The sequence below is a fragment of the Macaca mulatta genome, chromosome 4 (genome assembly GCF_049350105.2).
Source record: "Macaca mulatta isolate MMU2019108-1 chromosome 4, T2T-MMU8v2.0, whole genome shotgun sequence".
Taxonomy (NCBI): Eukaryota; Metazoa; Chordata; class Mammalia; order Primates; family Cercopithecidae; genus Macaca; species Macaca mulatta.
The window spans coordinates 117,184,150-117,201,602 of NC_133409.1; the positions used below are offsets into that span (position 1 = coordinate 117,184,150).

Sequence of the window (17,453 nt, forward strand, 5' to 3'; positions counted from 1 at the left end):
TCCATGGTCTTCTTGGGGCCTGCCAACCCCTGGATAACAGGAAATCTTCATAATGTAGCTGGTTTAAAGGGACTTCCAATGATGAATACTTCTGTTTAAGTAGAAGGTTCTGAATTATCAGTAGATAAGACCAGTATAACCGTTAGAATCTTTGGTAGCACACCTGATTACCTACGTGGACTTTAGTTTCTGACAGAGCCTTGAGCAGCTGCTCACAAGGGAAAGCGTATGTAGACTGAAGCTATGCAGAGTGAAGTCTCGACAGCTGAAGCTTACTTGGGAACCAATGGTGCCCTAAATTAAGGTAATTTATGAAACGTTGTAAGCCTGTAACATTCTTCATGGAAGTCAGTTAGGGAATGGAAAGTTTTGAGATAAAAAGAGGTAATCCAATAAATATATTCCAGTTGATTTTAGGCAGAAAATATGAAAATAGGATTTTCCTATCTTATTTACTGTTTTTTCTCCTACTCTAAGGTTTATTTTTTTAAATAAACATTAATGCAAATGTAGTATCAGCTATGAGAAGAATCAAAAAATATTTGTTCAGATGCACCTATACAACCAATAGGGTTTTATATTTGTTCAGATGCATCTATAAAACCAATATAATTTTTCTCTTAGTAACGTTAAGCTCATGTTCATAAATTTATTCATGCATTTGAGACTGTTAGATGTATCCTCAGCATTCAAATTTGTTCAGTGATGTCTTGAATTATACTAAAGTTAAAGCCCATACAAGATTAAGAAATTGGCAAGAAAAGAAAAGAAAATATAACCTGAATTCTTGAAATGTTAATCACATTGTAACTTTATCATCTTAAGCGCTTATTTCCACATAATATTTATAAATAACATAAACAATATTTTAGATATAACAAAATTATTAACAAATTAAGAATTACATATTTTATCATTTACAATTCAATTAGGAAAAATGTGTATAGTAATCTCAGATTAAGAAAAAATATCAGTATTCAGATTTTGGTTTCTACCTTTGTGGTGATAAAATATACATTTACATTATACTTTATGCTGATACATTGAAACTCTATAATTGCTGATACTACACAATCATGAACTGAAAACATGTATTTGCTTAATGATAAAATTGCATATTTTAAAATACAGTTGTTATTTAATTATCCCATACCTGGTATATGACCATTGATTCACCCTAAACTTGTACACTTCAAATGTCTCTTTTTATATGCTGTATTTGTAGAATAATGAATAAACAATATTTTAGATAGCTTTGTTAAACATTAATTCTACTTTCCTATATTTGCTCAATATCAAAACATTCTGCAAATATATGATAAAGGGTTGGTATCCAAGACAATAAATTACCTGAAGAAACCGTTTTAGACGTTAGGACTGCTATAAACTGAATTGTATTTCCCCAAATTCATATGTTGAAGCCCTCACCCCCATTGTGATGGTATTTGGTAATGAGGTCTTTTGGAGGTAATTAGGTTTAGCTAAGGTTATAAGGGTGAGGAATTAATGATGAGATTGACATCCTATAAGAAGAGATCAGAGAGCTTGCTCTCTCTAGTTTCCTCTTTCTCAGCACCCTTACAAAGAAGTCATGTGAACATAGCAAGATGGTGGCCATCTGCATGCCAGGAAAAGTCTTTACCAGAAAGCAACCATAATGGCACAATAATCTCAGGCTTCCAGCCTCTGAAACTCAGAAAATAAATTCCTGGTATAAGCCACAAAATCTATGGTATTTTGCAACGGTAGACTAAAACAAAACCTTTTTCATAATTAAGAAGCCTTCTTATATTAAAGAATCATGTTGCAAACCTTCTATATTCCCAGTGATAAATCTGTATTATGTTTCCTGTGAATAATGATGTGGGATTTTGATAATGGAAAAATTATATAATGCATATTTTTATATATGAAACTCTGCTCTAGGAGACTAAATGCATAGAAACTTCATGTATGTAGTTTCTTCTAAATGTGTAACAGCTGGAAAATGATTAAATAAATTACAGTTCATTGATACGCTAAAAAAATATTTCATTACTTGGCATAAAAATATTTGTATGGTTATTATTACCTAGGAAATTCTTACCATGTAATATTCACTGAGAAAATAAACAACATGTGATTTGCTATTATTCATGTCAAGAATATAGTATGGACTGCTCTTTTGTGTATATGTGGAGATTGTATATACAGAGATTCTGTTTTTCTTTAATGGGTGAGTCACATTTCATCTTATCCAGCTACTCCTGTTTTGATGGATATTCAGTCTATTTCCAAATGGCCCACTATAATATTGCTTATACAATAATCCTTGTGTAAATGGCATTACATACTTATATAATTATTTTATTTATTTTTTTTAATATTTATTTATTATTATTATACTTTAAGTTGTAGGGTACATGTGCATATCATGCAGGTTTGTTACATATGTATACTTGTGCCATGTTGGTGTGCTGCACCCATCAACTAGTCATTTACATCAGGTATAACTCCCAATGCAATCCCTCACCCCTCCCCCCTCCCCATGATAGGCCCCGGTGTGTGATGTCCCCCTTCCTGAGTCCAAGTGATCTCATTGTTCAGTTCCCACCTATGAGTGAGAACATGCGGTGTTTGGTTTTCTGTTCTTGTGATAGTTTGCTAAGAATGATGGTTTCCAGCTGCATCCATGTCCCTACAAAGGACACAAACTCATCCTTTTTGATGGCTGCATAGTATTCCATGGTGTATATGTGCCATATTTTCTTAATCCAATCTGTCACTGATGGACATTTGGGTTGATTCCAAGTCTTTGCTATTGTGAATAGTGCCGCAATAAACATACGTGTGCATGTGTCTTTATAGCAGCATGATTTATAATCCTTTGGGTATATACCCAGTAATGGGATGGCTGGGTCATATGGTACATCTAGTTCTAGATCCTTGAGGAATCGCCATACTGTTTTCCATAATGGTTGAACTAGTTTACAATCCCACCAACAGTGTAAAAGTGTTCCTATTTCTCCACATCCTCTCCAGCACCTGTTGTTTCCTGACTTTTTAATGCTCGCCATTCTAACTGGTGTGAGATGGTATCTCATTGTGGTTTTGATTTGCATTTCTCTGATGGCCAGTGATGATGAGCATTTTTTCATGTGTCTGTTGGCTGTATGAATGTCTTCTTTTGAGAAATGTCTGTTCATATCCTTTGCCCACTTTTTGATGGGGTTGTTTGTTTTTTTCTTGTAAATTTGTTTGAGTTCTTTGTAGGTTCTGGATATTAGCCCTTTGTCAGATGAGTAGATTGCAAAAATTTTCTCCCATTCTGTAGGTTGCCTGTTCACTCTGATGGTAGTTTCTTTTGCTGTGCAGAAGCTCTTTAGTTTAATGAGATCCCATTTGTCAATTTTGGCTTTTGCTGCCGTTGCTTTTGGTGTTTTAGACATGAAGTCTTTGCCCATGCCTATGTCCTGAATGGTACTACCTAGGTTTTCCTCTAGGATTTTTATGGTATTAGGTCTAACATTTAAGTCTCTAATCCATCTTGAATTAATTTTCGTATAAGGAGTAAGGAAAGGATCCAGTTTCAGCTTTCTACTTATGGCTAGCCAATTTTCCCAGCACCATTTATTAAATAGGGAATCCTTTCCCCATTTCTTGTTTCTCTCAGGTTTGTCAAAGATCAGATGGCTGTAGATGTGTGGTATTATTTCTGAGGACTCTGTTCTGTTCCATTGGTCTATATCTCTGTTTTGGTACCAGTACCATGCTGTTTTGGTTACTGTAGCCTTGTAGTATAGTTTGAAGTCAGGTAGCGTGATGCCTCCAGCTTTGTTCTTTTGACTTAGGATTGTCTTGGAGATGCGGGCTCTTTTTTGGTTCCATATGAACTTTAAAGCAGTTTTTTCCAATTCTGTGAAGAAACTCATTGGTAGCTTGATGGGGATGGCATTGAATCTATAAATAACCTTGGGCAGTATGGCCATTTTCACGATATTGATTCTTCCTATCCATGAGCATGGTATGTTCTTCCATTTGTTTGTGTCCTCTTTTATTTCACTGAGCAGTGGTTTGTAGTTCTCCTTGAAGAGGTCCTTTACATCCCTTGTAAGTTGGATTCCTAGGTATTTGATTCTCTTTGAAGCAATTGTGAATGGAAGTTCATTCCTGATTTGGCTCTCTGTTTGTCTGTTACTGGTGTATAAGAATGCTTGTGATTTTTGCACATTAATTTTGTATCCTGAGACTTTGCTGAAGTTGCTTATCAGCTTAAGGAGATTGTGGGCTGAGACAATGGGGTTTTCTAAATATACAATCATGTCATCTGCAAACAGGGACAATTTGACTTCTTCTTTTCCTAACTGAATACCCTTGATTTCTTTCTCTTGCCTAATTGCCCTAGCCAGAACTTCCAATACTATGTTGAATAGGAGTGGTGAGAGAGGGCATCCCTGTCTTGTGCCAGTTTTCAAAGGGAATTTTTCCAGTTTTTGCCCATTCAGTATGATATTGGCTGTGGGTTTGTCATAAATAGCTCTTATTATTTTGAGGTACGTTCCATCAATACCGAATTTATTGAGCGTTTTTAGCATGAAGGGCTGTTGAATTTTGTCAAAAGCCAATTATTTTATTTATTTATTTATTTGTTTATTTATTTTAGATACAATTTTTGAAGTGGAAGTGTAGGTAAAAATAGGTACATTTTAATTTCCTACAGTGATTTGTAATTCAGATATTCAACTGTCATTCTTTCTTTGAAATCATAGTTGTTTTAATTTCATCACAGTCTAAAAAATTTTCCTTTACATATGATGTAGGAAACAATGGGGTTTTCAATAAAATTGTGAAAGATAATGTTACAGCATTTATTTTATAAAATTTGAACATCATGCAATACATTTAAACATACTGAAAACTTTTTTGAGACTAGATTTTCTTTTCAGTTGTAAAGTAATGGCAAATAATTTGTTTTAAATACAGAAAATTTGAAAAATTAATTCAGCCATATTTTTATTACCTAGAGAAACCACTCACATTTTAATATATGTTCTCTCTGAAAAAAAGACTATGTATATGTACAGATACAGCTATTTATCAATTCTATACATTATTTACATGATTGTGTTGTTTCTTTAACTATAAATATTTGCATTTTCTATGTCATCATAAATTCTTCAATAACATGTTTAATTTTCTCTTGAGTATGCCAGTTTGCTTATCCACTCATTTGTTTCTTTGTTTTGTTTTTTGAGACAGGGTTTCCCTCTGTTGCTCCCAGGCTCCAGGCTGGAATGCAGTGGCATGATCTTAGCTCACTGCAGCCTCCTCTTCCCAGGTTCAAGGGATCCTCCCACCTTTGCCTCCTGAGTAGCTGAGACTACAGGCAAGTGCCACCATGCCCCACTAATTTTTGTACTTTTTGTAGAGATGGGTTTTTGTCACCTTGCCCAGGCTGGTCTTAAACTCCTGGGCTCAAGCGAGCCACTTGCCTTGGCCTCCTTAAGTGCTGGGATTACAGGCGTGAGCCACTGTGCCCGGCCCTCTTCACGAAATTTTTAAACAGCTTTCTAACTCGGTTGTTCTAGGTTAACTTCCCAATTGTAATCTCCAGGAATGAAAATTGCACTAAATCCTGTTCAAATACTTTTAAATAGATATAAGCCTTCATGTACTGTTGGGATGTCTTGGCTGACTCTCACAGGGTATCTGTTCTCATCGCACTCAATCTTTTTCAGGATCAACTGTCATATTTGTCAATATCTTTTTTTCTTAAAGAAATTTCTTTTCCTTATTTTCATCTTTTCTCTCTGGCTGTTCAATCTAGATTATTTGCTGGCCCTCTTCCTCTGATTGACCTCCAAATATTGGAAGATTTAAAGGGTCAGTTTTCAGCCTTTTTTGTTAAACTTCCAATAATTTCTCTTTAGGTCCAGTCCCATCTCTAGTGCTATCATAGTTCCTAAACTTTGGATTCTCATACAGACCTTCCAGTAGACCTTTCCTGAGGATCACAAACTGAGCAGGTTCATACCGTAACTATTAAGACTCCATCTTTCCCATTTTAGCTCATGTCAACACTTCTGCAAAGTTTCCAATCTAACACCTGGGTGTCATCCTTGATTTTCTACACACCAAGTCCATTGGCACAACTTGTTTGTTTACTTTTAATTTATATTCAAAATTTCATTACATTAAATGATCTTCACTTCCAACATTCAAGTCCCAGTTAACTTCAATAGGCTTCTATAAACTGAAATAATTTATTCCCCTACCCCAGCCCTTTTCTGAAAGAAATACTCTAAAGCAGTACCAAGAATATTTGGTTATATATTTTGCCATCTATTCAATGGAAAATATGCAGAATATTAAGCAAAATGCATCTATCATATTCTTGCTACCATGACACTGGTTGAGAATGTGATTATCTTATACTATCTTCGTGTGTCTCCAAATATTAAACCACTGGGCTTACTGCTAGGTGCTAGATAAATATATATTTTGTGCTGGCACAGAGTAAGAACTAAATAACAATTGCCTTCAAATGGGTAATGAAAAGACCCCATTAATTGATTATCAGAAGCATAAGCATCATCTGAAATAATTATTTAAACACAAATAAATTCTCAAGTGACCTTGAAGAATATAGGGTTTTATTTTATTTTATTTTCCAGTAAAGTTGCAGTTGTCAGTTCTGGGTTTCTATTATTCTGAGATCGCTTATAACTTGCTGAGAGAACAAGCGAACTGTAATAATTATAATGTATTTTTTATAATTGGTGTCACATTTTTGCCTGGTAGACAATTACAATACCAACAAACTACTGAATGAATATCACCTCTTTGCTTTTTAGAACTGTGAGGATAACCTCTGTATTTTCATATGCCAAATATATGTTTATGTCATATTTTGGTGTCATGTGCCACTGTGTTGGATATTATTTTTAATGTGGCTGATTGAAATGTCAGATGTTATTTGTTTTCCTTTCCATTGTATACAGAAAAATTGTCACAGTGGAGTGAAGATTATCACTAATCACTGCCTTTATCAATTTTCTTAAAAATGGAAATATAAAATCAACACAGAATTCTGGAAAATAAGATATATTTGGTTATTGATTTTAACTTTTTAAGCTTTTATTGAAGTATGATACATATATACATCCACATATGAGTTTATTTAACATTCACAGTCAGTTTTTATAGATTTTTATATAAAAAGAGTTTGGATGCAAGGTCTTGATGCAAAAGGTATCAAGATCACAAAATAGAATATTACCATCACATTATAAGATCTCACTTTCCCATGACTCTCTTAGTTATTAACCCCCTCCCACAGGTTAACCGCTATTTTGACTTTAAGCAAAATAGATTCATTTTGTTTGTTTTAGAAGTTTACATAAGTGAAATTATATATGATGTACTCTTGTATATATATTTTTCCACTAAATATTATGTGAATGATTATCTTTATTGTTGCAGAAACTTGAAGATTATTTATTGTCATTGCTATACAGTATTTCATTGTTTGTATATAGTGTAACTTATTTTTCCATTCTACTGTTGACATATACTGGAGAAATTTCTAGTTTTTGGCTACTATAAATAGTTCTACTGTGAACATATATGTACTTCTTTAAGGTGTACATATTAAAGTAGTATTTTAATAGCATATGCATATGTTTAACTTTAGTATACACATTTAAACACCTTGTATACAAGTTGCACCACGTTGTTCACCTACAAGTAGTGTATGAGAGTTCTGGTTTCTCTCCATCTTTGCTAACACTTGCTATTAAATTATTATTATTATTATTATTATTATTATTTACACTTTAGCTATCCTGCAGAGTGTAGCAGAATGAAGATGCATTGTAATTCTACTTTGTATTTATCTGATGATTAATAAAGTAAATAAAGCACTTTTTTACATACTTACTGGCCATTTGGGTATTCTTTTTGTGAAGTGTCCATTTAAATTTCTATCCACGTTTTAGCTTTTACAAACCTATTTAATATATGAAAAGAACATTAGCTTTGATGTCCTTTTCATTTATTAAATAGATTTGTAAAAGCTCTTTAGCTTTTGCTGTTTTTTTCATTACAAATATTTTTCCCAACCTGTGAGTTTCATTTTTTTTAGATCTATTGATGATATATTTTGATAGATAGAATTTCTTAGTCAAAATAGAATAACTTCATAGATATTTTTTAGCATAGTAGTTAGTGTGAACACTAATTTCCAAAAGCTGCATCTTAAATATTTTGAAATCTGTCTTTATGAAAGTAAGAAGCATTTGGAAATAAAGTTCTACTTTATACCCTGAATCTTCATGCCTGTAATCCCAGCTACTCAAGAGGCTGAGACAAGAGAATTGCTTGAATCCACGAGGAGGAGGTTGCAGTGAGCTGAGATCGCACCACTGCACACCAGCCTGGGCGAAAGAGTGAGATTCCAGAAAAAAAAAAAAAAAAGAAAGAAAGAAAAGAAAAGAAAAGAATGACCTCAGGCAAGATCAATTCATTTCCCCTTGCCTCAATTTCCTCACTGTCAGATAGGGAAAAAGGAAATAATGACTTTATTGAATTAAATTAAAGAATAAAATAAGATATACGATGATGGTGAAATTTCATTATAAAAACCAAAGCCCAAGACAAATATAACGATAAAGAGAACTATGTGATTTTCCATCTTTGGCACAATAGACTGCATACTAAAATTTATGCCACTGCCATTAATCAATGTTCAGGTTGCAATACCTCTAACATTAATAATTGGAATAAAGTCCCATTAATTACCATACCTTAGTTATTTTCTGTATAATCCCAATAAATTTAAATTTTATAGCAGTCACACAGTTCTTATTTGGGGCCCACCATTTAAAATCAAGTGTCCTACAGTACATCCGTTAATATATTACCTATACACTATAAAGCAATGCAACCATGAAGTATTTTCATTTTAAGAAATTATTTTTCAAATATTTTAATATAACATACATAAATCAATAAGATTTGCCTGTTTGTGCTTACGATTAACATTTATTGAAAATGTAAGTTGTTATCAGTTAGGATAATCTTGATTATGCTTCATAAAAAATAACTGAAGCCTTTTTGTGGAACAAAATATCTAAGTTATTTTTGATCAACAAAACTAAGAGCTGTTTCATTAAAAAACAGAGAATAAACAAAATTCACCAATTATTAGCTAGAGTAAGAAAGAAAAGAGAGAGGACTTAAAATCAGAAATGAAAGAGGAGACATTACAATTGTAGCACCGAAATATAAAGGATCAGAGGAGACTACTATGCACAATTATATGCCAACAAATTAGAGAACCTAGAATAAATAGATAACTTCCTAGACACATACAACCACCAAGACTGAATCATGAAGAAATACCAAAGTACGATTGAACCTGTGATAAAAAGTCTCTCATCAAAGAAAAGGCCAGGACCTCATGGCTTCTCATGTTCTATCAAACATTAAAAAAAATAGAACCAATTATTTACGAATTCTTCTAAAAACGTCAAAGAAAAACAATTTTTCCAAACTCTTTTTATGAGACCAGCACATGCTGATACTAAAGGAAAACAAGAAAGCTATAAGAAAAAAAAATTCAGCCAATATTCTTGATGAACATAGATGCAAAATTCTCAACAGAATACCAGCAAACTAAATTAAAAAAATAAATAAAAGGATCATTGACTATGGTCAAATGGAATTTATCCCTGGGCTGCAAGAATGGTTTAATATACACATATCAATAAATGTGATACATCACATTAACAGAATAAAAGACAAAAACAATATGATCACCTCATTACATGTAGAAAAAAAATTTGACAATATTCTACATACTTTTAGGAAAAAAAACTCTCTACAAATTAGCTATAGAAGGAATGTGCCTCAACAAAATAAAGACTATAGATCATAAGCCCACAGCTAACATTATGCTCAATGATGTAAAATTGAGAGCCTTCCTCCAAAATCTGAAACAAAACAAATATGCCCACTCTCGATATTTCTATTCAACACAGTATTGCAAGTCCTTGACAGAGCAATTAGGCAAGAGAAGGAAATAAAATGCATCAAAATGCCAAAGAAAAACCTGAAATAGTTGTTGTTTTCTGATAACACGATCTTATACGTAGAAAACTCTAAAGATCCCACCAAAAAAACATTAGAACTAACAAATAAATATGATGTTACAATCTTGACTTTGAATTACTAAATATTGTCAACACACAAAAACAAGGAGCATTTTTATACAATAATAACTAAATTTGTAAAAAAGAGAGCAATCCCATTTATAATAATTATAAAAACAGAACACTTAGGAATAAATATAACCAAGGGGAGTAAGAGACTTGTACAATGAAAACTATAAAACATTAATGAAAGAAATTGAAGAAGATATAAATAAATGTAAAGACATCATATGTTCATGAATAGGAAGAATAAATATTGTTAAAATGCCCATATTACCCAAAGTGAACTACAGATTCAGTGCAACTCTTATCAAAAGTCCCACAACTTTTTTTTTTGTTTTAATAAAAATAGAAAAGGCAATTCTAAAATTCCTATGGAATCACATAAACCTCCAGAAAGGACAATTTCCTCAATAAATGGTGTTCGGAAAACTGGATATTCATATTCAGAAAAATGAAATTGGACTCATCTCATACCAAATACAAAAGTCAAGTCAAATTGGATTAAGGACTTAAATGTAACGCCTGAAAGTATAAAACGACTAGAAAAAAATATAAAGGAAAAACTACAAAACATTGGTCTGGGGAATTAATTTTTAGATTTGACCCCTAAAGTGCACACAACAAAATCAAAGATAAACAAATGTGATTTCATCAAAATAAAAAGACTTTGCACAACAGAGATGACAATTAACAGAGTGAAGAGGCAACATTTAGGTTGGGAGAAGCTATCTGCAAGCTATGTATCTAACAAGGGGTATATATCCAAACTGTATTAGTAACTCAAACAAGTCTATACAAAGAAAACAAAGAATACAATTAAAAGGAAAGAGGCAAGAGATCTGAATAAACATTTCTCAAAAGAAGACATACATATAGTCAACATACATATGAAATAATGCTCAACATCACTAATCATTAAGGAAATACAAACTAAAACTACAATGAGACGTCACCAGAAATCTGCCAGAAGGGCTGTGATCAAAGAAATGAAAGCTAACAAATGCTAATAAGTCAATATGAAAAACTGTATGGAAGTTCCTCAAGAAATTAAAAATAAAATTACCCTATTATCCTGCTATCCTACTTCCGGATATTTACCACCACAAAATTGAAATCAGTATGTCAAAAAGATGTCTGCATTCCTATGTTTATTGCAGCACTATCCATAAAAGGAAAGTTATGGAATCGGAATCCACCTAACAGTTTATCAACAGATGAATGGATATGTGGTACATATACACAATGGAATACTATTTAGCCTTTATAAAAATAAATAAATAAATAAATTCTGTCATTTTTTATGTCTATTTATTCTATAAAAAGTATTTTATGTCAATTTATTTTATAAAAATAAATTCTGTCATTTGCAGCAACTTGAATGGAGTTGTAGGATGTTATGCTTGATGAATTAAGTCTGGCACAAAAGGACAAATTCTCACTTATATGTGGAATTAAAAATAATCAAATGTATAGAAGCAGAGAGTAGGGTGATGATTACGAGAGGCGAGGGAGTGAGGGGAATAGGAAGCTGATGGCCAAGGGTTACAAAGCCTTTGTTAGAAGAAATAACAGGTGTTTTTTGCCATTTGTTTGCACAATGTGGTGAATACAGTTAATAATAGCATATTGTACATTTAAAAGTCACACAGAGTAAATTTCAAATGTTCTCACCATAAAAATAATAAGCATTTGAGATGATATATAATTAGCTTAATTATTCTACATTATATTCATAAATCATAATGTAACTTTTTACTCAATAAATCTATACAACCATAGTTGGTCAATTTATAAAAAAATTAAAAGGAAATTTATTAACAAAAAAGTTATTTTTAATTCGTGCTTTGTATTCATCTTAACTGAGTTGTAGTGTCTAACTCATGTTTTCCTGAATCTAAGCTAGAAGATAAACTGCCATCTAGAGCATTGCTAGTTGCTGTGGAAAGATAATAGTGTTCTGAAGAGTCTCTCTTCAGAAAAGATCTATCAAATATGTGACCTACAAATTTTTTGTTCACAAGTCGTTGATCATTACTAGTAACATGGCCCCACACAACCCAAAGAGCCCAAAGAGGGTAGGGAAGTGTAATCTTATCATAGGGATGAAAGGTGAAGAGCTGGGATATCTAATTTAAAAAAGCAATTGTGATTATTGCTATCCTGTTAAATAATATATATACCACACATCTACAGCCATCTGATCTTTGACAAACTTGACAAAAACAAGAAATGGGGAAAGGATTCCTTATTTAATAAATGGTGCTGGGAAAATTGGCTAGCCATAGTAGAAAGCTGAAACTGGATCCTTTCCTTACTCCTTGTACGAAAATTAATTCAAGATGTATTAGAGACTTAAATGTTAGACCTAAAACCACAAAAACCCTAGAAGAAAACCTAGGTAATACCATTCAGGACATAGGCATGGGCAAGGACTTCATGTCTAAAACACCAAAAGCAACGGCAACAAAAGCCAAAATTGACAAATGGGATCTAATTAAACTAAAGAGCTTCTGCACAGCAAAAGAAACTACCATCAGAGTGAACAGGCAACCTACAGAATGGGAGAAAATCTTTGCAATCTACTCATCTGACAAAGGGCTAATATCCAGAACCTACAAAGAACTCAAACAAATTTACAAGAAAAAAACAAACAACCCCACCAAAAAGTGGGCAAAGGATATGAACAGAGATTTCTCAAAAGAAGACATGCATACAGCCAACAGATACATGAGAAAATGCTAGTCATTACTGGCCATCAGAGAAATGCAAATCAAAACCACAATGAGATACCATCTCACACCAGTTAGAATGGCAATCATTAAAAAATCAGGTAACAACAGGTGCTGGAGAGGATGTGGAGAAATAGGAACACTTTTACACTGTTGGTGGGATTGTAAACTAGTTCAACCATTGTGGAAAACAGTATGGTGATTCCTCAAGGATCTAGAACTAGAAATACCATATGACCCAGCCATCTCATTACTGGGTATATACCCAAAGGATTATAAATCATGCTGCTATAAAGACACATGCACACGTATGTTTATTGTGGCACTATTCACAATAGCAAAGACTTGGAATCAAATGTCCATCACTGACGGACTGGATTAAGAAAATGTGGCACATATACACCATGGAATACTATGCAGCCATAAAAAAGGATGAGTTAGTGTCCTTTGTAGGGACATGGATGCAGCTGGAAACCATCATTCTCAGTAAACTATCGCAAGAACAGAAAACCAAACACCGCATGTTCTCACTCCTAGGTGGGAATTGAACAATGAGATTACCTGGACTCTGGAAGGGGAACATCGCACACCGGGGCCTATTATGGGGAGGGAGGAGTGGGGAGGGATGGCATTGGGAGTTATACTTGACGTAAATGACACGTTAATGGGTGCTAACGAGTTGATTGGTGCAGCACACCAACATGGCACAAGTATACTTATGTAACAAGTCTGCACGTTGTGCACATGTACCCTAGAACGTAAAGTATAATATATATATATATAAAAATAAAGTTTCTAAGGCATACAAAAATAAAATAGCCATGAGTTTTGTGTATACAGTGACCAACATAAAAATACACTCCCCTGAGATGCATGCGGTAAGAGTTGAGTGACTCCACAAAGAAAGCGTAAACAACTCTGCTTCGATGAGCCTGGAAAAGTTTCAGAAAGAGACATCTGGGTCTTGAAGCATAAATAAGAGTTCAACAATAAAAATACAATAGGGATGGATAATTGTTAAAACACAAGGCTTCTGCACAGAAAACAGAACTAATCAACAGAGTAAATAGACAACTTACAGAATGGAAGAAAATCCTCACCAACTACATATCTGACAAAGGAATAATATACGAAATCTACATGGAACTCAAGCATATCAGCAAGAATGAAAAACACATAACCCCATTAAAAAGTGAGCAAACAACATGAATAGACATTTCTGAAAGGGAGATAAACAAATGGCCCACAAGCATAAAAAAATGCTCAACATTCCTAATCAGGAAAATGCAAATCAAAGTCACAATGAAAGCTAGGTGTGGTGGCTCATGACTGTAATCTCAGTACTTTGGAAGACCAAAGTGGGAGAACCACTTGAAGTCAGAAGTTTGAGACCAGCCTGGGAAACACAGAAAGACCTTGTCTCTACAAAAAAAAAAAAAAAAAAGAAAAAAAAGAAAAAAAAAATTAGTGGGTGTTGTGGCATATACCTGAAATCCCAGCTATTCAAGAGGTTAAAGCAGGAGTATCACTTGAGCCCACGAGTTTGAATGCACAGTGAGCCATGTTTATGCCACTTAACTCCAGCCTGCGCAACAGAGAAGACAGTGTCTAAAAAAAACTCCAGACAAACAACAACAACAAACAAATAAACAAAACAAAAAACCACTAAACTGAAAACTAAAACTAAAAATAAAACCACAGTGACATACCACCTGCCCCCAGTCAGAATGGCCATTTATAAAAGGTCAGGAAATAATAGATATTGGTTATTGGTGTGAATGTGGTGAAAACGAAACACTTACACATGCTGGGGGAAAGGTAAATGAGCACAACATCTATGGAAAATAGTATGGAAATTTCTCAAGTAACAAAGAGTAAATCAGCATTCCATTGAGCTATTCGACTACTGGGTATCTACCCAAAGGAAAAGAAGTAATTATGTCAAACAGACACTTTTACTCATTTGTTTATCACAGCACAATTCAAAATTGCAAAGACATGGAATCAAATTTTCTATCAACAGACGAGTGGATAAAGAAAATGTAGTACATACACACCCCAGAATACTATTACATCATAAAAAAAAAAAAAATGTCTTTTGCAGCAACTTGGATGGAACTGGAAGCCATTGTCCTGAGTGAAATAACTCAGAAATGAAAAACCAAATACCACATGTTCTCATTTACAAGCGGGAGCTAAGCTATCGGTACACATAGGCATGCAGAGTGGTATAGTGAACATTGGAGATGTGGGAGTGTGAAGTGTGGAAGGAAGGCAAGGGATAAAAAAAAAAAATCACCTATCAGATGCAATGTAAATAATTCTTGTACATTAAAAGCACAGTTTTCACAACTATACAATTTATTCATGTAACTCAAAACAATGTATACCATTCAGGTACACTAAAAGCTAAGATTTCACCACTATACAATTTATTCATGTAACCCAAAACCACTTGTACCCCTAAAGCTACTGAGATATATTATTATTATTATCATTTTGAGATGGAGTTTTGCTCTTGTCACCCAGGGTGGAATAATGGTACGATCTTGGCTCACTGCAGACTCCACCTCCTGGGTTCAAGTGATTCTCCTGCCTCAATCTCCCCAGTAGCTGGGATTATAGGAGCCCACCACCATGTCCAGCTAATTTTTGTACTTTTAGTAGAGATGGAGTTTTGCCATGTTGGCCAGGCTGGCCTCGAACTCCTGACCTCAAGTGATCCACCCACCTTGGCCTCCCAAAGTGCTGGGATTACAGGTGTGAGCCACTGTGCCCAACTGATATATTATTATTATTATTTTAAAAGAAACATCATCATTGAATCCTCAGAAGTAGTTATCTTCAACAAGGAATGTTGTGATTTAGCACAGCTGGAGCATAGCATACATTGAGAAAAATCATAACAAAGGAAGCTGTTAGAATAGGATGAGATCATGGAGGGCCTTGCATGCCAAAACACAGTAAATTTTTTAAATTTATAAGGTGGCAGTATTGAAATGTTTTGAAAGGAAGAGGAACACAATCTCTTTTGTTTTACAAGGAATTTTTGTTTTACAAGGAATCACTTGTAAAACAAGTGAAAAAAAAAATTTTTGTTTTACAAGGAATCACTGAGAAGTAAGAAACAAGGTGAATCCTATAATTGCCTAGCTTAATGTTTTGAAAGACTTTCCATGTGTGACATAGGAATATAGGGGACCCAGAGGAAGATCAATGATCTTCAATGGTCTTCTTGTGTGGCAGAACTGGACCTGGGAATATAGGTAGAACAATGCTGCTAAAATATGGACGGCAGGGGTTGGGGGTTGTGAGGAGGGAGAGAGAGAGTTAATTTTGGAAGTCTTCAGATTTTTCATCTGATAATTACATATGTGAGATGTAATGAGAAATTACTCAAGTCTGAGAAGAGAACCACTGGAAAGAATTAGAGAATGAAGAATAACTAATGAATTCACTGGTTAGGGTGGAAAATCTCATAATTTATAGGGCATTGGTTACAATATACACTTTGCCTCTCAGAATGGAAAAAAATTCATAAATTAAACTCCACTTTGGTACCTCACAACGAAGTTTAAAAGCAATAACTACAGTCATAATTTTTTAAGTAACATAATTATTTCTAGAGCAAAGCTCAAGTGTATTTGTAGAAATAAATATCTAGCACTTGGCAAGTAAAACACACAATGTCTAGCATCTAGTAAAAAATTACCAGACATAGAAATAATAGAAAAATAACTCAAAATGAGGCATATAAACAATACATTGAAACTGATCCAAATTTGACACAGATTATAGAATTATTAGGCAAGGACATTTGAACAACCACCATAACTGCATTCCATATCTTTATAAAGGAGGAAGAAAGCTTGAGTGTTTTAAGTAAATGTATATGTGTGTGTGTATATATGCATATATTTCAAATGTTGTGCTTCTGTGACCAAATAGCATTTGGTCACAGGGACACAGCATTAGGGTTGTGAGGAGCAGCAGGAAGAAGTTTATAAAGGGCCATGATAAAACTTTTCAGTGATTATCTTGAAAGTGGTAATGACTTAAGAAGTATATACATATCAAATTTATCAAATTATATTCATTACAGATGCAATATTTACAGTATATTAACTATAATTAAATAAAGTTTAAAATACTGAAGCGATATATACATTAGGAGAGAAGCTAATTTTGAGGATAAGATTTGGTTTTATTTGTAAGATTCTCTTGGAATTGTGTAAATGATGTACAGGGGAAAATTGAGGAGCATAGTGTAAAGAGGAAAGAGAGTTTATTAAATATACTGAGCTAGAGCTAGAGTTTATATGGAATATGCAGGAAGAGACGACTTGTAGGAAGTTTTACAGTATATTTGTAATGCAATATACTATAAAATTACAATAATGTAATATTGTAGTATAAAATGTATTTGGAGGCTAATACAGTAGCCAGCAGAGAATACCATAGTATTTATGAAGCCATGGTCACCATGAATCAGGATGGCTCTCCGAGCAAATTCCTATGGAAAGGAAGATTA

General features: G+C 33.6%; 1 long non-coding RNA gene across 1 annotated transcript in view; it reads left to right on the plus strand.

Annotated features, from left to right (window-relative positions):
• The first annotated feature begins 212 nt into the window (after positions 1–212).
• Positions 213–17,453, plus strand: part of LOC144340665 (uncharacterized) — a 107,623-nt gene continuing 90,382 nt past the window's right edge. The window contains exons 1-2 of the long non-coding RNA XR_013416910.1: positions 213–321; positions 5,239–5,365. This is a non-coding gene — a long non-coding RNA (uncharacterized LOC144340665). The remainder of the gene's footprint in view (positions 322–5,238; positions 5,366–17,453) is intronic.